The 25,209-nt window shown below is 42.1% G+C and overlaps 1 protein-coding gene across 3 annotated transcripts in view; it reads right to left on the bottom strand.

Annotated features, from left to right (window-relative positions):
• thrb (thyroid hormone receptor beta) overlaps positions 1–25,209 on the bottom strand; it is a 117,266-nt gene that overhangs the window by 67,743 nt on the left and 24,314 nt on the right. Inside the window, exon 1 of one of the 3 annotated variants that reach the window (XM_087834983.1) lies at positions 18–1,009. The exons of the other annotated variants lie outside the window; for them this stretch is intronic. The gene's annotated coding sequence lies outside the window, so the exon portion shown is untranslated. Of the gene's footprint in view, positions 1–17; positions 1,010–25,209 lie in introns of those variants that run through there. 3 annotated transcript variants of the gene reach the window in all.

Below are 25,209 nucleotides of genomic sequence, written 5' to 3'. Positions count from 1 at the left end.
AGTAAGCGAGCTCATGCCTGCTGTGTGAGCCTTTAAAGAGGCCCCATGTATTCTTTAGACGGCACCAATGATGTGGATGATCCATGACATGACTCCGATCTCTCTTTGGTGAAGTGTGCAGCTGATTTATTCACTGAGATGGACGTACAGTCTCAGACCAAAGCACAATTTGAAGACGATCATTAATCTGAGCAGAAACAGACAAAATAAAAAGACATTATTACAAAAACGGTGCTAAAGATCCAAATGAGGGTTTCTTCACATGAACCTTTCAGTCTTCTTCCCCTTTAGGGGATGAGCAGATCACCTGCCATTCTGTCACACCAACCCTCTGCTTCATCACATGCATGAACCTGTGCTTTGCACTTACTATTTTACTCCTGCTGCCATTTCCATCTTCAGCATCCTTTGTGCAGCAGATCCACTTTCCCTCCTCTGCATGTCCAAACCAGTCCAACCTTGACTTTGTCTCCTCTGATGTACTCTTTCATTATTGTGTCCTTCCCAGTCACCGTCAACAAAGAGCCCTGCATGTTTTCATACTTGGATCGTGCTTCTCATGAGATTTTGTTTGGACTGAAAACTGATTCTGGATCTGGGATTTTTTCTGATAATGTAAAGTGTGGTGAAGCATGCTGGTGCTGTGGTAAGCAATGCTGCCTTACAACAAGAAGGTCCTGCGTTCAAATTCTGTGTGGAGTAGGGATGGTTATCGTTTAGGTTTTATCCGATACCGGTGCCAAACTGGTACTTTTGAAACGGTGCCGGTGCTTAAACGGTGCTCAAACCGGTGCTTAAAGAATGGAGAACACAAAATTGGTCCAAAAACCTCTCATGTTCAGCTGTTTTTTTTGTAAAAAGATAACAATGTTAGCCTTTTCTGCAGCTATGGGGCATATATGGTATCACTCTTGGCTGGAAGCAGCTTAAACAATGGAAAAAACACAAACTTTGTCCAAAAACCTCTCATGTTTAACTGTTTTCCACTTTTTCTTTGGTCATTTTAGCCTTTTTGTCCAGGGTGAAGGGAGTATCTGCCATCAAACAAGAAGACAGCCGCATGTAGCTATGATGATGTTTGCTAGTTCACCTTACATGCATTAATGTAATAACGTGGTTAGCCTACTCAACGTAAATTACACACGAACAACATGAAGCTACTCACGCAGAGAAGAACGGCTGCCGCTGCCATCATCATCCGTCACCACCACACCCGCAGTAGATGTGCTCGGTGTGAGGTCTCGCAGCAAGCTATCAAATACGGCGCATTTTTCTGCTTTAAAAAAAAACGCTATGCGTCGCCAGGTGTTTCATCGGATTTGAGGTGTTACCTCCTTTGACAGCATCACAGTATCAGCTTAAAGCACTTGTTGCAGCTGCTGAGTTTGCATCTTTTGCTGTGAAGTACAGCCAGACTTTGACCGCTTGGCCTTGGACATTTTTAATCTGTAGCTCTGCTCTAAAAGAACGTACGTACCTGGGCCCGCCTACTATCCTCGGAAACGTAAAATGATTGGCTAGAATTCAAAGTGTATGACATCTCAGGAAAATAAAGCACCAAAATGTGCGCTGCTTTTCGGTCTGGTTACTACCGTTTATGTCAGAACCGGTGCCATCATGGCACCGGATACCGGTACCCATCCCTAGTGTGGAGTCTGCATGCATGTCCCCAAGACTGTCCCAGGGTACTCCAGCTTCCTCCCACAGTCCACATACTGTTAGTGGGGTCGGGGTAACTGGGAATCTAATGTGCGAGTGGTTGTCTGTGTCTCTTAGCCATGTGACAGACTGGAGACCTGTTCAAGATGGGGTGAGATCTGTAGTGGGAGAGGTGGAGGTACACACTGGAAACTCAGTGGAATCAGAGATAATACGTGTGCGAGCAAGAAGGAGACCAGTGGAAAGGTGAACACGTGCAGAGCAGAGGCAGTGAAAGCAGATACACGTGTCAACGAGGGCTGCACGATTTTGCATAAAATGAGAATCACGATTTTTTTGCTTAGAATTGAGATCACGATTCTCTCACGATTTTCTTTCCCAGTATAAATATTTATTGCACTTATTAACTGCACATCAACTTTGTAACAGTTGAGACTGAACATAAAAACAATAAATAAACATAAAAACAACAAATGTCTCACATTTTGTCGTTGCAGCAAAATGTTGTACTGCTTGAAATTGCGTCTCCACCGTTGCTCGACACTGCGTGTATAGAGCAGGTAGTGCAACAATAGAAAAATAGTTGCGGGACGGCACTGTGTAGCGTTTGTCTAGGGTGTTGATCATTTTCCTAAATCCCTCGTTTTGCACAGTGTTGATGGAGCCATATCTTTGCTCAGGTGATAAGTGATAGCCTCCGTAACTTCTTTGTGCCTGCGGGAGTTTGACGGGTATAGGGAAGCGCTGTATAAGGTTCCCGTTATTGATGTTTGGGTGGTTGACCGGGACGGATTTTCTCCTGTCACTTCCTCGTCATCCCTGACGTGCTCTCCGTTGTTTTTTCCTGCTAATTTTAGCAGCCAGCTTCTGTATCACGTGGTATAAGCTCCGCCCTCGTCATTTGTTGAGCAGGAAGAGTGAGCGCTTGTTTTCATGCAGATTACGTCCCGGATCAAAATGCGGTACAATCGTCGTCATCTTTTTTAAATCGTTGTCATTTGAAAATAAGATCGCACATAAGTATGAATCGAGATCGCGATTTTCTAACGATTAATCGTGCAGCCCTAGTGTCAACCATCTAAAGCATCTGAAGAAGAGACTGTCGGCAGGGTGGAGTGGGTGGACATGAGTGTCAGGGGTGGCTTGTGACAGACAGGATAGTGAGACCTGCTGTGATATATGTTTGGAGACGCTGGCACTGATAAACAGGAGGCCAGTTTGACAGAAGATTTTCACTTGGAGTGAGCGGGACAGACAGAATTAGAAACGAGGATATCAGACAGACTGCTCAGGTTGAGCAGCTTGGAGACAAAGTTAAGATCAGGCTGACTGATCTGAACATGTGCAGCATGCAGAGAGCTGTATGTGACACTAAGACAGGAGAAAGGATACGGAAAGCTTCATATGGAAAATTCATGGATGTAGTGGAAGAGTTCATGCAGAGGGCTGAGCTGGAAGCTTCTGCTGTGGCAGCCCTAAAGGGACCAGCTGAAAGAAGACGACGATGATTACTGAGAAATTTCTCCTCGTTTGCTTTTTTTAGATAAAGAAAGAAAACTCTGCTAATCTGTGTTAACAGAGATAACTGAAATGAATCTGATTTATTAAACACAAAATTAAATAATGACATGTTCAAAACAATAAGATAGTTTAATAAGTTCTTTATTCTATTGTATATAGTATTTTATTCTATTATGTTTTTCTTAACTTTTACTGCTTTTAAAATTGTACTTTCTGCCGTGACCAGAACATTTCCCACGTGTGAGACTAATAATCCAAAACTAATAATAATTATCTTAATAAAAGCCTCCATACGTTTATTATCCTAAAATATAAAACAACAGAAAAGATACTTTTTATTCAGAATTAATGAAAGAAATGTAAATATACTGAAGTGGACACAGTAAAGTAAAACAGTTACATTTTTAACTTGAAGCCACTAAAAGAAGTATAAATGAAATGAAATAGTCATCATCATCATCATCATCATCTGTGTGGATGGAGCTGATAACACATTTGTCTAAAATGTAAATCGTCTCCGGCTCAGACATGAAGCGGATCCTGTAGCAGTCGTGTCAGGAACGCTACCCGACCTCATAATCTACCAAACGACTCTTTCAGGTGTTTTTTAAACTCTACTGGACCAATCAAAGTGATTCATACAACTGCATTCATCCTTTTGTGCTTTCTAACATTCACACACTGACAGATGTATCGGAGAAACTTGGAGTTAGTATCGTATCCAAGCATATTTCCCACACAGACTGAACCCCCAACCTGCCAGGGTGTAGATTACCTGCTCTGCTCCACCCTCTAAAGTGGTGACTCTGGAATAAGACATTTTAAGTGACCACATTAAAGTGGATTTAAATGGGAATAACTAGGAAACCTGATCCAGATCACCTGAGGGAGCTACCTGGACAACAGCTGATGGTCATTCCTTGGACAGCACAGGCATTACATGTTTTTTAAATCGCTCCTATTTACTGAAAGCTGAACGAACTTCCTTAGAAATATCCACTATTAATTAATTCTACATCTGTATCTGCAAACGACAACGTCACAACTGCTATGATTAGAAGAACCTTTGTGTTCCTCTTACAGTCGTTGACCTCACCAATCCCGTTTGATCAGAAGCCATAACAGCCCGACTGTTTCCTGTGTGGGTGTGGTCTGTGCTCCTCCAGGCTGAGGTACCACCCTTCAATGCAGCTGACTCCTCTCAGCACTGAGGCCTGGGAGTGTGGAGCACTTCAGTCCTTACAGCATGCTGCAGGTTTATGGCTGCTCTGTGGTGAAGAGCGTGCTACACTAACTACATCCTTCTTTAGAAGTTTTTTTTAAGCGTTTCTCTTTGCTTTTGAAAACACAAACAGGCTGAAGGTGTGTTTGTTTCCTGGGTTTTGATTTTGCTCTGATTCTGCCTCCTCGTGTCCTCGACACTCGTTGTTACTTCCCGTATCCCCTGGACATCCATTCTGGAGAATGTAACAAAGACATATTGAGTCATATTTCTGGATCTGCGGCTAATTAACCCTTTAAGACCTACCATAGAACCAAGTCCACCAGAGCTTATATTATATGTTTACATGCTGTGGAGTCATTTTTGGGAGCATTTCAAGTTGCTATACATCAATACAACCATTACAGCCTAGATTTTAATAATATGTCTGCATTAAGTGCATAGTAATTACATAAATTGCAAAAAAGTGCAATAAACTACAAAAAAATTGAAAATCGTTTTTGTTTTTTAACATATATTTCTAGTTAGAGAAATTTAAGAGGCTTATCCCTCAAAACTGTAAATACAAAAAAGTTGCACAAAATAGTTTCCCACCACAGGAAATTTATTTTGAGTGTCTTCATAGTTTTATTTGTGAAATACACCAATTTTTATACACTGCAGGAAAAACGAAAATAAATATTATAATGCAAATTTGCAAAAAAGCAGCATATGCATCAAAATAAACTATTTCCAGCAGTGCAATATGAGTCCTAAGCATCCCAGAAACCACACAGAAAGTCATAAAGTCAAACATAACTTTTAAAAACACCAGTATAGGCTCATGAGGCCCTGATGGTAAAAAACTACATTTCCGCAAAATTACGTCACTTCCGGTTTCGGGCAGGTCATGGAGGACATGCGATAGTTCGCGCTGACGTCTATTCCACCGTAGGAAGTGTTACAAACAGCTGATCGGATCAGCAAAGAGTGTTTCTGGAATATTATGTTTTTGTTGCTGCAAGTGCTTTTTATGCAGTTTTTGCAAAGTTATATGTGGAAGGAAACTGTGACCGAGGACAAGCTGATGGCATAAGATGTAAGTACAACTCCTCCGGTTTCATATGCAAAAAGAATTATTGCGCTAGCTCACGTGGTTGCAGAGCTACCGGGATTTAAAAATAGTTACGCAAAACAGAGCGTGCTGCTCTGACCGGCTTTAAAGGGTTAAGGGACTGCAGAGACTGAGAAGAAATCAGTTCTGACCTGAGAAGGGTGGAGATAGTGCCAGGGCAGAGCCAGCCTCCAATTAAGACCAAAATAGAAAAACAAACATTGAAATCAACGGGCTCTAATGTGTTATTAGAAGGCAAAAAGCTGCTTCTGCCACCAGCCTGATGGCTGATACAACATGTGTGTGCTTTGATTGTGATCTGCGATCCCAGCATTTGGAAAATAGCTTCACAATATGTTTCTCACCCTTGTTTTTTTAATCCAGCACTTCCTTCATTCCCTGAGCCTTTCGATCGCCTCCTTCCTGCACATAGTTTGGCAGGCGCTTTGCTATTTTCCCTCTCCTGCTCAAGGACTGTATCCACATCAAATTCTGCTTTTGTTTTTACATCAATGGACCCAAACTATTTTTTTAAACTAAGAAAACAAACAAATAAACACCTAAGATATTTTTTCTCACACGTAAAATTATTAAAATGTCAAATTTCAGCATTAAAAAACAAAACAAAACAAAACCTGGCTTCAATTCAATTTAACTGTATTTATACAGCCCCAAATAAAAGCTTTGTGTCAAGCAACTTTATATTGTAAGGAAGAGACCCTACAAGCAAGCACTTTGGCGACAGTGAGAAGGAAAAACTCCCTTTTAACAGGAAGAAACCTCCAGCAGAACCAGGCTCAGGGAGGGGCGGGGCCATCTTCTGTGATTGGTTGGAGGTGAGGGGAAGAAGAAAGGACAAAAAACATGCTGTGGAAGAGAGACAGAGATTAATAATAACTAATGATCAAATGCAAAGTAGTGTATAAACACAAACAGTGAATGATAAGACGTCAGAGAAGAAGAAACAGCCAGTGCATCATGGGAATCCCCCGGCAGCCTACGTCTATTGCAGCATAACTAAGGGAGGATTCAGGGTCACCTGGTCCAGCCCTAACTATATGCTTTAGCAAAAAGGAAAGTTTGAAGCCTAATCTTGAAAGTAGAGATAGTGTCTGTCTCCTGAATCCAAACTGGAAGCTGGTTCCACAGAAGAGGGGCCTGAAAACTGAAGGCTCTGCCTCCCATTCTACTTTTAAATACTCTAGGAACAACAAGTAGGCCTGCAGAGCGAGAGCGAAGTGCTCTAATAGGATGTTTAATGTGTGCGTTGAAGGACATGTCCTGGTCAAAAATGACTCCAAGGTTCCTCACAGTGTTACTGGAGGCCTGTCATGGGGGAGGAGGCTATTCGGGCTCAGATGACCCGGATAGCCATGGCTAACCCAAGGTTTCTGGATTTTTTGCCTGAGGGTTAAAGAACTTTGTTACCGCCTCAACATGCTCTAACTCGCCATTATCACCACAGCCCTGCGGAGACTCGCCTGCCACGACCCAGCCAGAGGTTGACGCCACGCTTCTGCTCGTCTTGCCTGCCAAGCCACGTCCACGTCCAGCATGGCTGTTTCCGGGGCCTGTCAAAACAGCCTGTCCACGGAAACCCACCAGACCACCTGAGAGGTCACGTCCACATCCACATTACCGTCGACCGCCCGGCAAGCCACCCGAGGGGTCTTGTCTACGCCATTGACCACCAGCCAAGCCGCCCGAGGGGTCTCGCCCATGCCCACGTCGCCGTCAGCCAAGCCGGCCGAGTGTGGCCAGCCATATCTGCTTCACCACTGCCACCTTCCACGTGGTCGGCCCCCTGACCCATTGAACTATGAACTGCTGTGCTGTCAACCTCCAGGTCGACCCCCTGATCCGCCTGACTGTGGACTCCTATGGCCTTGTGTTTGGACTGAGTGCTTCGGTTTCTGTGTTTTCTGTGGATTTGTTTCAGGCCCTCCATCCTAATTTGTACCATTACTGGATAAAAGTACATAATGAGATTTACAGAAAACGTCTCTTTTAATATTTCCCAGTGTACCCATAATTTCATTTAACATCAGCCTGTGCTGACAGATAATGGCTCTCTAACCCAGAACAGATGTTTTAGTGAGGTAATAGTTAATAGTCAGAGTTCATTTCCAATAATACAGGGCAGCTTCTCAAGTCTTAATGAATGTACAGTTTCCTGTAATAAGGCAAATATATAAGAAATGTGGAGCCTTGTATAGACGTTAAATATTTCCGTAAACAGATACAGATGAGCTATTTCACCATTGCTGTGCACAGCCAGACCTGCTCTGTCTGTAATCACTCTGCAAGAGGAGATTCCAGCAGACAACACCTGTCCAGTGGAGCTGGAGAGGGCTCCTTAACTCATCAGCAGGACTGGTATCTTCTCTTTTGTGCAAGAAGGAACAGAATGATCACTACTAGGGGTGCAACGATACTCGTATCGATATTGAACCGTTCGATACAGTGCTTTCGGTTCGGTACGCATATGTATCGAACAATACAACATTTTTAAATTTATTTTATCAACTTTTCTTCTGACGGTGCTGTCTGTGTTGAGCGCTCAGTGGATCTGCGCTCGACTACTCCGCCTAGGCTGCACTGTCGAGCGCAGATCCACTGAGCGCAGCGCAAGCTAGCAGACAGAAGCTAAGCTCGTTGCAACATGGCAAATTGAACCTCCCCCACCCTCATTCAGATCTGGCGTTTGGAACTATTTTGGTTTTCATGTGACGTATGACCCTGAAGGTAAGCGCGTCATGGACTAAAGTAAAACAGTATGTTGGATGTGCCAGCAATGCTCAATTACATTGGTGGGAACTAGTGCGTTAGCGCAGTTAGCTCGTTAGCGCAGTTAGCTCGTTAACGTGTTGGCCGTCCAGCCCCACGCACGGGGCGATCCGCGGTAGCTCGTTAACAGAGATGTGCCGTGTTGTGGGGTTAACATCATTTCAGATTAACGCTGACAGCACTAGTGGGAACACAGCGAATATGACTGCACATTTACTCCGACATCATCCTAGTGCAAAGACAAGTGGAAGCAGACAAAAACAACAAGCACGCATGCTACAAACTTTACCCGAGTCATTTAGACAGCCGTTAGCACATGATTCTCCTTATGGGGACCTGATATGTTTAATATGCTGCTGAGAATATAGCCCAGAAGAAGCGTATAGTATAGCTTTTATTTTGGAAAGAGACATTTCTCTGTAATAAACTCTCTTTTCCAAAGATGAGGGATTTCTTGATCAGATAGATTTTTTTATTACTTTGTTGTTTCAGCAACATTAAATTTAAAAACTGTACTTTTGAGTTAAAATATATATTTATAATTTTAATAAATGACAAATTAAAAAGGCATGAACATTTTTTCGATACAAAAAAAATCGAACCGTGACACCAAAGTATCGAACTGAACCGAACGGTGAATTTTGTGTATCGTTGCACCCCTAATCACTACCACAGTCGTATTAAAGGATGTTGAGCAGGAAATTCGCGTGACTGTTTAATTCAATTCATGCAATTTTATGAAAATGAGGGCCAGCAAACACAGGAGAAAATGTTAAAAATGTCACCTTTAGATTGTATCAAAAGCACATTAGTTGTAACCTTACTCGTAGCATTGAGCTTCACTGCTTTTGTAGCAGCAGCTGAACTGATGGGAATTTACTATTGAGAGTTCTTCTGGATGATAAGGAGGTTTGAAGTTTGCCGAGCCATAGCAAGTACATATAATATGTGTCAGCCATATACCATTTAGTGTTATAAACAACCTCTTCTGCTGTGGCAAACATTGGATGTCGTCTCTCAACATGAAATGCTTTAAACAAATTCGTTTGAGCTTCTTTCAGGTCTAAATCCATTTCGCCTTCTGTGCCGGCACTTGAGAGTGAATAATGCATCCCATCCTCCAGAAGATGGCAGTAATACTACTACTGCACTGAAACCTTAAACCCAAAGTGAAACTGCAGCCATTAAAAGTTCTGAAATTCAGTGCAAACCATCAGAGAGAGCTAGCATATCACCATATACCATCACACAGACGTGCCCGAAACACCTGAGCTAGGAGGTCCATCCTAGTCGAACACACAAACTGCCTCAACAGGCTTCTGATGTAGAGAAGAGCAGCAGCACTTCCCTGAGTCCCTCCCAAATGACCGAGCTCCTCACCGACATGCTTTGGAGGTCACCTGCTTGCATCAGCCGTCTGATTCTGTTGCTACTGGATTGTTGGAGTCAGGCGAGCGTAGGAACCATTAAATCTGTCAAATTCCAACTGCCTTCTTTTCTCATGAATAAGAACCTGAGATAATGTCCTCTATTTAGAGCACCACATAATTCCAATGCAGAGTGGGAGGAACAACTCATCGTCTTTCCAAAGAATAGTTTTTAAGCATCTTAATAAATCCACGTTATAGAGATTCACGTCAGTTTGATCACATATGCTCGTAAAATTAGGATGCTTAAATTACCAAACGATGGAAACCACCACAGAGAACTCCCCTCAAATATGCTCCTGACAGATTGTGCATGAATTTTCTTTGGGTTTTGAAACAAGTTTTGACCATTCAAGCAAAAGTCATATTATTCTTAAAAACAATTCCTTTTTCCAACCCATATCCTCTTGGAAGTGACTACAACCACTCTGGCAAGATGTAACTCATTCAAGGCATCTTGGAGCCCCGACAAAAATGCTGGTTTTAACCACAACACCCAGTTTAGGAAATCTGGAGCACATCATAAAAGTAATGACAGCAACTGCAACAAGTAGGACAAACGGGTCTTTTTTAGTCAGCGTGGATGTTCAGTGTTTTCACATTACTTGTTTAACCTGAAAGCTTTGTGTCACTCTTTCAATTGTGTGTGTGTGTGTGTGTGTGTGTGTGTGTGTGTGTGTGTGTGTGTGGCCAAACTAGGGCAGTAAGTCCAGCTGAAGCCTCATGCACAGCTGCAAGTCTAGAAGAGGCCTTTGTGTTGGGCTACATTCACGGCCCCTGAAGGAACAATAAAACTGTAAGTCACTACATAAGGCAGGGTGGTATAGCAGAGTAATGAGCACATTTTGAATATCTAAAGCCAAGTGTAAGGTCTTCACTGCTGTCTTCCCTGATAAATATCCCCATTATCTCATTCTACATTAGTGCTGGGTCACATTACTGCCTCCCCCGGACTCCCAGCCAGGGAAACTGCTCACACCATCAACATCAGCGAAGTTAGGTTTGCTGGTAGTGTGTGAGCTCGTTTGTTAGTTGAGGAAATTTGACTGTGCCCAATCTTTTCTTGCCAACAGGCTGCCAATAGTAATTCACATTTGTATTCTGGTCTGGTGCCAATTTGTTTTCATCTTCCTTCATGAAAAACAACAGTTTGATCACTTAAAAGGGAGTGAGTTGCAAACATAAGCAATTTTCGCTCTAATCTTTGTCAGCTGCATAGAGTGCATCTGCACAAAAAGGTGACATTAGGCTAATAAGTAGACCTTGACTGATTAACTTTCTTTAATGAAATGGAAAATATGGAGGGAAGAAAGTTCAATCCAGGCTATAAAACCCATCCCAAAGGCTCATCTCAGCAAACTACAAAGACACTAAAGAGGTTTCTCCATATCTTCACTCAACTACCTGGAGTTTTGGACAGTGTTAATATAAAACCCCAATCTCAGAAATGCTGTGCAAATGTAAATAAAAACACAAAGCAGTAATTAGCAAATATTGAATCCATATATGAATCTCACAGAAAGCACAGACAATGTATTTCATGTAAAATGTTGGCTGATTTTCAATGTGATGCAGCAACATGTCTCAAAAGTTTGGACAGGGCTACAAAGGCTGGAAATACACATCTACAAGAACATTTTCCAACTCTAACTTTGATTCTTTGGCAACAGGGTATTAAAATAACTGAGTACAGAACGTGTATCTTAAAGAGGCAAACTACTTCAGAAGCAGATTAGCAGAGATTTAGAAATATGCAAAAACTCCCAAAATTCAGATTAAAATACATCAAATATTTGGAATCTACAACAATATCACAAGAACCCAAGAATCTAGAGGAATCTGTGTGCACAGTGGACGAGGCCAAAATTCAGTACTGGATGCCCATGATTGGGTCCTGAGGGAAAAAAGCATTATTCTGGAATGAAAAGACAAATATGTTTTTCTTCTTTTAATGCACAAAACTGTTCTACGGTCAAAGGAACTAAAATCTGATTTTGGTGAGACATGGACGCTGCGTCCCGCAGGCTAAACAGGAGGCTTGTTAGCGGCACTCATTTCAAAAGCCTGCATGTTGGCCGGTATGAGGTTGACAAGTATACACAGGTTTCAAAGCAAAGTATGCTCCCATCAGATTACATCTTTTTACATATGTCTGCATATGTCAGCAAAACAATGCTAAACCACATTTACTACAACAGCATGACCTCATAGTAGAAGAGTCGTGGTGCTGGAATGGACTGCCTGAAGCCCAGACCAAGGGTGGAAATTAAAAACTGATGCAACACAACACAGCCTGTTTTCTCCAGGACCGCAATTCCTTGAATGATGCATTTCAGCTCCTTATGGCCTTTAGATGATCCGAGGTCTTTGATGACCTCTAATTTAGAGTATTTTGTGCCTACAGTAAAGCTATCAGTCTTGCTGCCGTGTCGTGTATCTCACGGTTGTCACCTCGTTTCCATTTTTTCATTTTAAAACTGCCGTTTAACGTAAAACCTCTTGAGAAGCGTGTTTGTTTCTGCCACCTGCTCAACTCCACAAATGCAACGCCACATTACTGAAGTTACTGCTTCCTTTTAAAGCCCCTTTTCCATTAGCACCTGCTCGGATCGAAGCTGCGTGGTTGTCGCCATAGCAACGCATCCAAGCGTCCTGTTACGCAGTTAGTAAGCGACACAAACGCTACAAAAAAGATGGACGTCGAGGCGACGACACACCTGCTGCTCAGTCTGTGGCTTTGTGTGCATTGGTTTTTTTTTTCCCCTCGCTGCCCAGTTTCAAAACTGGCCGTTTAAATTTTCGTGAAAGAGACGCGCTCACGACTCATCGAGTGACGCTACTGACGCCACATTTTAGTACCTGCTCGGATCACATGACGGCATTTAGAGCAGACTAGCAGCAACTCAGGCACATTGCTGCCCCCAGCAGGTCAGGAGTCATTGAACTGTTCAAACTTAAACCCACCACGGTGGTTTGTGCATTGTTCAAATTTACACGCCACTTTATAAATTTTACCCGCATTTGGCCAGTGGCGGGTGCTAATTTCCACCCCTGGTCCAGATCGTTCACATATTGAAAACATTTGGAGTATCATGAAAGAAAATTATGACCACGAGCGCCCAGGACTGTTGAGAAATCCGTCTCAAACCTGGAACAATTCCTAACTGTTTATGGATGTTTATGCTAAAAGAACATAGGATGCTAAACACTGGTAACAAACTGTACTAAGACATGTTGCTGCCATCATTTCTAAATACTTTAACATTTTTATTAAAATTACACATTTTCTCAGTTTGATTTTTCCATTGTTCAATTGTGAATAAAATACTGAGTAAAAAACAAACAAAAACTGAATACACTGATTAACAATGTATCAATACACCACAAAAATTACTGATCTGCACTTAACTTTAAAAACTGATCATAAATTGATCAATTCTTAACTGCAGGTCTCCAGTATAAAAAGACACTACTACACTAGAAGTACAACTGCAGTTGGTGAATAAAAGTGCAAGGTTTAAACACATGCAGTATAATATTATATTACACTAACGGGATGTTATACAGGTCACATTAATCTGTCCTGTTCTACTCTCCCCCATTCATGAACAAGACATCGAGATACTGCAGCTCTTCCACCTGGGCCAGCCCCTTGTCCCTGACCTGAAGGGCTTAATCCACCCTTTTCCCAGACACCTATGTCACACCTATGCCACACCTATGTCACACCTATGCCACACCTATGCCACACCTATGCCACTCCTATGCCACTCCTATGCCACACCTATGTCACTCCTATGCCACACCTATGTCACACCTATGTCACACCTATGTCACACCTATGCCACACCTATGTCACTCCTATGCCACACCTATGTCACACCTATGTCACACCTATGCCACACCTATGCCACACCTATGTCACTCCTATGCCACACCTATGCCACTCCTATGCCACACCTATGTCACACCTATGTCACACCTATGCCACTCCTATGCCACTCCTATGCCACACCTATGCCACACCTATGTCACTCCTATGCCACACCTATGTCACACCTATGCCACACCTATGCCACACCTATGCCACACCTATGTCACTCCTATGCCACACCTATGTCACTCCTATGTCACTCCTATGCCACACCTATGTCACACCTATGTCACACCTATGCCACACCTATGCCACACCTATGTCACTCCTATTCCACACCTATGTCACTCCTATGCCACACCTATGTCACACCTATGTCACACCTATGTCACACCTATGCCACACCTATGTCACTCCTATGCCACACCTATGCCACTCCTATGCCACTCCTATGCCACACCTATGTCACTCCTATGCCACACCTATGTCACACCTATGCCACACCTATGCCACACCTATGCCACACCTATGTCACACCTATGTCACACCTATGCCACACCTATGTCACACCTATGCCACACCTATGTCACACCTATGCCACACCTATGTCACACCTATGTCACATCTATGTCACTCCTATGCCACACCTATGTCACACCTATGCCACACCTATGTCAAGTAGTTTCCTAAGGTTACTGCTGCTCAGATTGGGACTCGTAATGTCATAGCCATTGTTCCTAATGCCATTAGGAACAAGTTGACAAAGTCACAAAAAATGGACCCCAGTTGGTGAGATGAAGGTTCAAGTACTCTGAAAATTCTGCTTAATTTGTATTTAAATGAACATATACAAACAAACATCCTTGGCTGCATGTTTAATTATAGAAACACAGAATACCTTCTCAGGTGCTTCAAGAGTTTGGGGTATATTACACATTCATACAAGCCAGTCAGTGAGAGCTCGGTCGGCATTGCTGCCAACCCGATCCCAGTGGGTGTTGCACTTCGTCAGGCCTTCCCCTTTGTCACAGATTCTAGTCATAATTTTTATGAACTGTAGGGGTAAGTGGAGCAAGGCTTCTGTTTTTTAGGCTCAGAATTTTATCTCTGCTTTTGTGGATGCTGTTGGCCTCGTCAGGTGATGACCTCCACACTGAAGTGGTCTGCAGAACAGTTTAAAGCAGCAGAGATGAGAATTAGTCCAAGTGTGAGGCAGGAAAAGGCTGGAGAGCTTATTCTGGGTCAAGGACAAAATGTATGTCAGGGCCTGATCCCCGATGATCTATGTTCCTGTTCCACGAGCTTTGGTTAGTGACCAAAAGAATTAGATTTTGGGCAAAAGAGGTTGAAATCAGCTTGGAAGGGTGTCTGGCCTCTCCCCTTAGAGACAGGGTGAGAACTTCAGTCACTCTCAGCTGGAAAAGCCTCCGTCCTCCCACCTGGATAAGTTGGAGGAAGTGTCTGATGAGAGGGAGCTGCGGGCTACTGTGCTTAAGCTGCTGTCCCTGTGACCTGGCTGCAGTTAAGTGGAAGAAAACAGACGGATAAAAAGGTGGACGAATATGCTAACCCTGCAGCCACCTTTCATGCCAACAACGGACAAGGAAGCTAAATGTTTCTTCCCCACACTGTGACAGCTGAACTGGTGCGTGGATAAAGCCTTAATGGGTTTAAACTGGTGCTCTGCTGCCATGATGGCGACTGAAATCATTATGTTATTGCAGACCACCACCAGGGAAAATGATTCCCAACCTTCATGTTCCCACTATAACGAAAACTCACTTGCTTCCACCATTATAACCAAATCTGAGTGTCTAATCCACGCTCACAGGTTCTTGTCAGGCACACTCTCAGTGAAGTGCAAACCACAGAGGACGAGCAGATATAAAACCAAAATGGTGCAATAACACTGTGTGTGTGTGTGTGTGAGTGTGTGTGTGTGTGTGTGTGTGTGTGTGTGTCTGTGTGTGACAGACAGAAAGGGAGTCGGCTATTTCAGTGCATTATAATTTCAGAGAGTGCAATGAGTCAGCAGAAGAGGAGAGCAAATGAGGAGAGGGTTTAAAAGAGAGAGACTACTAGGAAGGATGACAGATGGCTGGTGTAAAGGAGAGAGGAAAGGAGGCAAACTAGGCAAACTACAGAGCAGTGCTGAATAATATCCAGAGTCCAGAGGGCCCTTTGAAACAGCAGGGTGATGAAACCTCCTGTGCTTGTTGGCGGTGGAACAGCCCAGGGACCACGCAGCTCTGAGCGCCACAGCCAAGCTCTTACATAACAGGCAACGGCGCTGAAAGCTCCCATTGCAGCACCTCTTAAAGGTGAAGGCACATCAGCCACGAGCCAAAAAGACGGACAAAAGCGCCTTTCTAGCGGCACATCTATGGTTAACGTTACATGTTAGTTACACTTGGAATGGAAAAAGTGTACGAAGCTAAGATAGGAAAGAAGAACGTGAGTTTGAATATGAAGCTGCACAGTGTTCAGTAGATGTTGTGAAAGCATATTTATACAGCTCCTTCCACTGTCCTTCAACCTGCTCTACAACATATACGATTAAAAACGCATCACAGTGACACAGCTACCAACACATTTGTCACCATTACAAACACACATATATGTATCTGCATACATAGGAAGAAAATACAAAAGCCTGAAAAACAAAGAACAAATCCCTGTTTACATTTTGTACAGCTGGGTGAAAAACCCAATAAAACAACATCCTGCTGCTTTGTTTTGTTTGCTGTCTTCTTCAGTTTAAAGTATCCACAGTGTCTCAATGGAAACACTCGACGCCATTTAAAGGTCTTTTCACACCTCGTTACATTTGGTCTGTTGATACGTTTGTAAACTTGTAGCTTTATCCCAGGGTTTTCTTCTCAGGGACAAAAACAGGAAAATGTGTCACTACACACCACATTTAGTCCTCTTATTGGTCAGATTTGTCTGTGGCAAGAGAAAGAAAGGCGGGTGCTGTGTCCCAGAATGCAAAGCATCCCTGGCTACAGGATGGCATTGAGCTAAAATACACCAGATACCTGGTGGACGGCTCAAACCCCATCACACTATAAACCAACCGCTCCACAGACCACCAAAGGGTCTCTGCGTGGGTCTTTTGGTCCACATCAAAGTGCAGTCCCCACGTTCACAGGTAAATATGGCCTGTAGTGCTGTTACAGTGCACACCTAATACTGACTTTTACTGCTGAGCCTTTTTATGGGCTCAAAATGTACTCATAAATATTTTATATATACTTGTAAATCAGGATTTGTGTGTGTAAAAAAGATTTGTGTGTGGACTTAGCCAAAAAAACCTGCAAGTTACAAGCATGGATTTTGACCCTATTTTTCTTCCTTTCATCTGATTGGTCAATGTCATGTCAATCACAAATGTAACAATCCAATCAGAGAACAGATGGGTTTGGCTGTCGGAGGGGCGCTTTTTTGAACTGCAGGTCCTTGAAGGGAATAAATGCCCTTTTACATGCCAGCCCAGCGTTTTCCTTCATCACCACGAAGGAAAACAGTCTGTGGTCGTCCAAGTTTGGTGATTTTTGTGTCACAGGTCTACGTGTTTAATACAGGGACTTCCACAGCCTTTTCAACAGCGCTGCGGACCGCGGGGCGGGGGGGGGGGCAGTGTTTTGGAAATGAGAGTCTTCATTACAAAGCTTTCTTCGTTATTAATTAGCATACATGTTTTTATTGAATATTTGAAGAACTAGCAAAACTCTTGTAGAGGACATAAAGTCAGAGATAGAAAAGACAAGGAGCAGGTGCATCTAGTACAGGTAGAGCTGCTGCAAAACCCCACAGGGCTCAGCAGCCAGCGCAACAAACTCTGGATCCTTTGCTTTTAGTTAGCAGTTAGCATTAGCAGCACATGCTGCGTCCGATGTGAAAGGACCTTTATGCTGCGCACTGTGACTCACAGCAATGGTCCCGGGTCTGCCCTGACTTTGTGTTAAACTAATCCTAAAGTAATAATGGTGTTTCTAACCACTGATATAGCACAACTTTATCCTTTCAACAGCTGCTGAAGGTTAGGGGACCTAGCTGCTATCAGATATTTATATAGAGATCCTCCAGCTTCAAACTGTATCACCCTTCAAGGACCTGCAGTTCAAAAAAGCGCCCCTCCGACAGCCAAACCCATCTGTTCTCTGATTGGATAGTTACATTTGTGATTGACATGACATTGACCAATCAGATAAAAGGAAGAAAAATAGGGTCAAAATTCGTACTTGTAACTTGCAGGGTTTTTTGGCTAAGTCCACACACAAATCTTTTTTACACACACAAATCCTGATTTACAAGTACAAAATATTTATGACCACATTTTGAGCCCATACCTTTTCATTAGTAATGATACGCATCACAGAATATGACAGACTTCACTGAAACTTTCAGGACTGAGCACTGAGGTGGATGAACACATCAACTGTTGACCATTTGTTAATACCAACAACAACAACAACAACTAGAATTATGATTATTATTATACAGTATTGTAGAAATATACAAGTGAGCTTATTTATCGTTGATTGATTATTTTGCCTCCTCAACAGGTGAACTGAGCATGTGCAGTACAGACAGAGGCTGTGATTATATAAACTGTGATGGACATCTTTCACAAAGATGGGGCAGATTTGTTGAGGTGCAACCTTTGCTCACAGATTTGAGCAGATGACCCGCAGACTGTAAGGCTGCTGCACAGCCCCACACAAAAGCATATTCGTAGTTGTGCTCTGGCTTTGTTTAAGGGCTATTATATAGTGATATTCACCTACTTGTTTATTTAAAAAGGTAAACGGTGTCCTTTTAATCTGACTGCTTTGGCTAAGCCTTCTCTTTAACTCTAACAGTAACTCCATTACAGCCTGTGCTGGAAACACAATTCAGAAAGACGGTTTTACTGCACATCACATCAGGTAAATGTTGAACTTTATGTGCTAGAGAGAAAATTCAAGAAAGAGATTCAAAGATTTGAGTTATTTTGTAAATTTACAGCCAAAAGTACAAAATGAGCCCAGAACAGTTCGTTCTGTTCAACAGAAAATCTCTGGTTTGGGATAAACTGACCAGTCTAGACAAATATATACAGGTCATAAACAGTCATGCACATCAACAGGTAACAGGAATTTTACATCAGGTCCATTCTGTGCCAAAGCCAGAGACATCAAGCCTCCCTAATGGTAGTGAATCATTAGTAATTAGCTAGAGCAGCCAGCCATGTTGCTTGTGGTTAATCAGTATCCTCCACATCCTTCACAGCTCTTACAGACTGGTACCCAGTGGGTTTACTGGGTCTTAATACCCTCTTAACGCTCTTACCCTGATAGTCCATGTGGTACTGATACTCTACAAGCATAATCATGTGCCTTCTTACCCCTACTCACCCAATCACACCAAAGAGCAGCACAGTCAGGGGCAGAAAGCAAAAATGAAGGCTTTTACTTCTCCTCTCACTCCATCGCCATGAATAATTCAACTCCATCTAAGCCCGAGACCATTTTTTTCTCCAACGTTCCCTGAAGCATGAAAAGACAGCGCAGACTCCACGGTGGCTGCCAGGGGGTTCATAAGCTCCTCATACCTAACATAAATCCACTCCTGATTACAATAAGATCACATCAGGCCACACAACCAGAGCACAGATGTGCATATAGTGTTTAAAAGGCACACAGGGCCCTGTGTTATCTGCTCAGGAATACTACAGAAACTGATAAACCACGTGACAAATCTGCTGACAAAACAGTTCAAGTGATTCTACAAAAACAACCCATTTAAATATCAGAGAGGTGAAAGTGACGGGTTAAATGATCTGAGCGGACCAGCAACTCCCGTGACCTGAAACTGAAGAGTAAAAAAAACCTTTCCAACTCATCCTTTACACTCGAGCATCAACATATACCACGCAAGCAAGAAACTCAACTCCAAGCAAATTAAACTTGAATATGAGGAGATGCTAAATGTCAGACTTCAAACTTTTTACCATTTTGCACAAATGTCACATTCCAGCTGGAAGCCAAACAACCATCGAGGACAAACTCAAATTAACAGCAACACACAGAAATCAAATGGGAATATTTCTTGCAGCACAGCAAACACAACACCTGCCAGCTGAGGTGCTCGGTTCTCCTTCAACATGAAAGGAATGAAGAAAACTTACCTGTGGTGGTGTCAGTGGATGGTTCCCATTATCCAATCACATAGAAGAAGAAAGAAAACAAACAGACATCAGTTTCTTGTGTCAGTCAGCCCTCCTGTTTCAGATGCATAACCTCACTCGCTGCATGACAAATTATTCTTTGCTAAGAACTCGGGCTGTGCGATATGATCAAAATCTCATATCCCGATATAAGACATCTATCGTCTGATAACGATATAAATCACAAAAATGTAACATTTTCTGTAAATTCTGTGAATCTCGGGCAGCTCGACTTGTGTGAAGTGTTTCCAGCTGCGCGTCATGTAGCTGGAGTCGAGCGTTTTAACCGATGCATGAAACGATACATTTTTAGACATAAGTTGTAACGGCGCCGTTTTCTTTGTATTTATTACACGGCGTGCTGCGGGGAAAAGCCTGTTCAAACGTTTGAGTCTAAGGTTTATTTTTTAGCACCTGGCGTCTTTTTTACTTCTCATCCGTAAACACTGCATACTCTTTCATGTGATTCAGTTTATTTTGAAAAGTCTCAACAGGATCTTGAGCTTTATTGTGAAAGGTTTATGTGGGAAATAAACAAGCGGACATGCGATGGTTTTACCGTCGTTGTTGCTAACGACAACCCATAAAAACAGGCGCTTGTCCATCCGTAGTGGTTATATTAAATATAAAAGAAAGAGAGAACTTTAATAAATTAATAATAACTACAGTGACCATCAAAACCATGAAAAAAATATTGCTGTAAACAGTTTATTTTGCGACATCACGAAACAAACGATAGCGTAAAATGAAACTATGTTTTTATATCGTCATGCGATATATATCGTTATATCGAACAGCCCTACTAAAAACGATTGGCTTTGGTCAAAGAAACCAGTTTGCTTATTCCAATGAATTGAGCGTTAAATACTAGGGGTTCAATGATCCTCGTATCGATATTGAACCGTTCGATACAGTGCTTTCGGTTCAGTACGCATATGTATCGAACAATACAAAATTTTTAATTTGATCAGCTTTTCTTCTGACGATGCTGTCTGTGTTGAGCGCTCAGTGGATCTGCGTTCGACTACTCTGCCTAGGCTGCACTGTCAAGCACAGATCCACTGAGCGCAGCGCAAGCTAGCAAGACAGAAGCTGAGCTAGTTGCAACATGGCAAATTGAACCTCCCCCACCCTCATTCAGATCTGGCGTCTGGAACTATTTTGGTTTTCATGTGACGTATGACCCTGAAGGTAAGCACGTCATGGACTAAAGTAAAACAGTATGTTGGATGTGCCAGCAATGCTCAATTACATGGGTGGGAACTACTGCGTTAGCGCAGTTAGCTCGTTAACGTGTTGGCCGTCCAGCCCCACGCACGGGGCGATCCGCGGTAGCTCGTTAACGGAGATTTGCCGTGTTGTGGCGTTAACGTCATTTCAGATTAACGCTGACAGCACTAGTGGGAACACAACGAATATGACTGCACATTTACTCCGACATCATCCTCGTGCAAAGACAAGTGGAAGCAGACAAAAACAACAAGCACGCATGCTACAAACTTTACCCGAGTCATTTAGACAGCCGTTAGCACATGATTCTCCTTATGGGGACCTGATATGTTTAATATGCTGCTGAGAATATAGCCCAGAAGAAGCGTATAGTAGAGCTTTTATTTTGGAAAGAGCCATTTCTCTGTAATAAACTCTCTTTTCCAAAATGAGGGATTCCTCAATCAGATAGATTTATTTTTTATTACTTTGTTGTTTCAGCAACATTAAATTTAAAAACTGTACTTTTGAGTTAAAATATATATTTATAATTTTAATAAATGACAAATTAAAAAGGCATGAACATTTTTTGTATCGAAAAAATATTGAACCGTGACACCAAAGTATCGAACCGAACCGTGAATTTTGTGTATCGTTGCACCCCTATTAAATACATTTATGTATACATAAAGATATCTTTGGACCGACTTTGGACTAATATCTTCTTCAAAGCCCAACCCAACTGACAGGCGCCAAAACCTGAAACATTTCATAAGCAGTGAGACATGAAAATTTTCCCGTGAAGAATATTATTATCAAAAACATAATTCTGGGTTACAAGAGACAAATATCTTCAGAAATCAAACTTCTGAAATATCAGTACTGGCGTTGGCTGTCTGGTAAAGGCGAGCTTTGTGCAGCTGCTCTGCACGCGGTGAACAGACAGCACATCTATGATGAAATGCTGCCGGCAACAACAGTGAAGGAAGTGTGTGTTTGAACCCCACCACACAGGGTTCGCTGCCGTGGACGAAGCAAACACGTCTGTTTGTAGTAAATGACAGATATAACATTTTCCAATCACAGTCGGGTTGGTACTCATTTATTACTTATCTCTGCAAAAACTGATGATGTAATAAAGCCTCCATTTGTTGCACAACACAGTTCTTCATAAAGGAAGCTGCACAGCCTGTCTGTCTCGTTAACACAGTTATCGTTGTGGTCGCTTAGTTAACATTATATAAACGGGCACATTTAGATGAATAAATGGATCCTGACTGCAAGGAAAGAGTGAATTGAAATGAACATGACTGCACCACTGTACGTAAAGCACAGCGCTGCTCCTGCCTCCACTCACTCCACAAAAATAACTATTTGTTTTAATCTGCTGAAGTAAACACATTTCCAAAAACAATTTCCCTTTCTTGAATGTTTCACCTTGAACAGGCTCGATTATCAAACTCCTCAGGATACTGACGTGCTGTTAGAAAAGATTGTAAAGTCAGCGTCCCGCTGGCCATCTTTGTCTTTTGTAAATGAAGTCTATAATTTGAAAGTGCTAAATCCCTGCGACAGTATCTTCCCACACACTTTGGTTAACAGAGCTGTCCCAGTTGAAAGCGAAAAGATTGTATAACGACAACAACGTTGTCTGTTACATTTTTGTGGTAACCCGTTTCTTCAGAACAGATATCACAACAGAAATCTCCTGGAGTATTTATTACCGTCTAACAGGCTTTACAAAGATTACAACTGTAAAAGTAATCCCAGCAGAAGCTTAACGACACATGCTTTATCAGCATACTACTCACTGAGGATGTCTCAAGCTTGACAGCACTGATTAAGTTTCAGTGGCAGTCATTTACTTCAGTTTATTTACTGAAGACCAGTAAATAAACTAGCTAACTGGAAGAACTTAAGGGATACACGTGGAAAAGAGCCATCATCAACGTTAATAAGTAAATATCTGCTCACTCCCTTTCTTACATCATAAACTAGGGTTCTTCATAAAGGACAGGAAGCTGTCCCACAGGCTACATGGTCCTGATACACAAATCAACATTTCATTTGCTGTTTTCATTTATGTCCTTTTTAGTTTGCATTAAATCCCGTAACACAGTGGATAAGGTCGACTACAAAGAAAGAGCCACAGAGCCAAGAATGATTAATTCACGCTTTACTTTCTATACACGCTCATACACGCCAAACTTGTTTTTAAGTTACAAGGCGTTTTGTCAATATTTGCCCAATAAATAATGAAGCTAACCTTGAGGGCCGTGGTGGATGTAAGCCAGGTTTGAATGGACAGTTAACACGACCCCACTCTACGTCCCTACTGAGAATTTATTTTAAAATTTGAGCCATCATGTTTCCTGACAGAATTATAACATGCAAGCACAAACAGACGCTACCAAACGCCTCTCTGGTGGAGGTAATAGACGTCTTTCTACCTGAGGCGAGCGCTATTGTAATTTATTGATGTGCTCCAGGCTTTTTAGGAACATTAGAAAGCTCTTCTTTTGAAGTTTGCTGCCTTTTATTCCATTCTGTCAACACTATCCCAAACTCTTCAGTACCGTTGAGCTCTGGGAAAGCCAGTCCATGACAATGTTCCACTGCCAACAGCTAAAAGCTCTTTGGGAATCACATTCTTACACTATGGAAAAATACTGTTTTATACCTGTCAAACTAATCTTTGGGAGTGTTCATTTAGCCAAAGAAACGTGTTTAATGTACCTAAAACCTTGTAACCAAAAAAAGAGATCTTGACTATTTAAATATCCAAGTTAAGACAAATCAAATAAGTGGTTTTATGTGTAGATAAAACACTGGTTTAGTCTTTGAGGCAGGTTAAACACAAACAAAACAAAAAAGGAGCCAATGTCCAAAGACTTCAGGAAGTCTGGGGAACAATTGGCCAAGACCACAAGTTACTAAAAAAATCTGTTTTTTTGGAAGCAAAATACAGAGAAATGAGTGTCTCGAGACTTTTTGCACATTACTGTATAAGTCCATGAGCTAAACTACACTTAGAAATGTAGGTGTGAGGTACTTGGCTTTCCAAATTATGGTGTGATTTAGCAGCACTAGCCTATCTAGATGTTAGCCTTGCAGGTTTTAGGAAGAACAACAAATTACAGAAAGCTGACAACAACAAAAACAACCGGGTGCATACAGACTGAAACTACAAACATCAACAATTCTAAAACATGGCTGTAGGGGCCTACATGCAGTTTACTTTGAAATGTATGCTTTTATTTTGATAGTGCAGCAAAAACAGGAAGTTAGGTGAGAGGAGATTGGAGCCACATGGTTTTTTGTCCTCGCAATCTCTCTTTTGAATTGAGCTTCATAAGTTTTCATAATTTGGAAATCTGTTGCTGTGCACCTGTTTGGACTTTTGAAGTAAATATTGAGAAACTATCAAGGACTGTTGGTTTTTTTTGGATATGGAAAGAGGGACTAAGAGGAGCGTCAAGCTAAGGCTCCATTTGCAGGAAACCTACAACGGCTACATCTTTTACTTAATGTATCCAATCTGGTCGTAAAGTCTGAAGTCACTAGCCGTGTCTGGGCCTCAACTCCGCTGCAGGTCCATATATCAAACGTTCACTGTGGCATTACTGGGAGTTGAAAAACTGTCTAAAGTCTTTCATCTTTAATAAAATGATCAGCGTTCTGCTCTACCAGGTGTAACAATTGATTTTAACATCCAGGCATCCATGAAAACGGAATTTATGACATTTAACGGAGTTAGAAGTTAGCAGGAAGTTAGCTCGCTAGCTTCTATCTAAATACAATATAGCATGTCCTGACTGCAGGGTTTTGGAAACAAATTAAAATGTACAGCTCTGTTATCACTTCCAACATAAATGAAGACAGAAAACTAAACAACAGTGATGTTTGTAGGGTTACTGAAGTTTGGCTAGCTGGTATATAATGATGTGCTACGTGACCGCTAGCGACACAGCTATGTTAGCATAATATAAACAAGCTAACTTTTTTTCCCACTCGATAAAAGTTAACGTGAGTGTTCTCGGTGGTCAGGAACAAATGTAATCGCATGGCAGGATGCTGTAAAAGGACCAAACTTCAGCCAGGAGAACAACTGAGATAATCCATCCACAATACGAGGTTAGTCATTCATATACTGCTGCATGGGCTGGGCTGTAGCTACATGCTAAGGTCTTAAAAACTGAGCTTAAA

Source organism: Neolamprologus brichardi, chromosome 22 (assembly GCF_056152115.1).
Source record: "Neolamprologus brichardi isolate AB-2024 chromosome 22, ASM5615211v1, whole genome shotgun sequence".
NCBI classification, from domain to species: domain Eukaryota; kingdom Metazoa; phylum Chordata; class Actinopteri; order Cichliformes; family Cichlidae; genus Neolamprologus; species Neolamprologus brichardi.
This window is presented reverse-complemented; position numbering and strand designations above follow the sequence as displayed.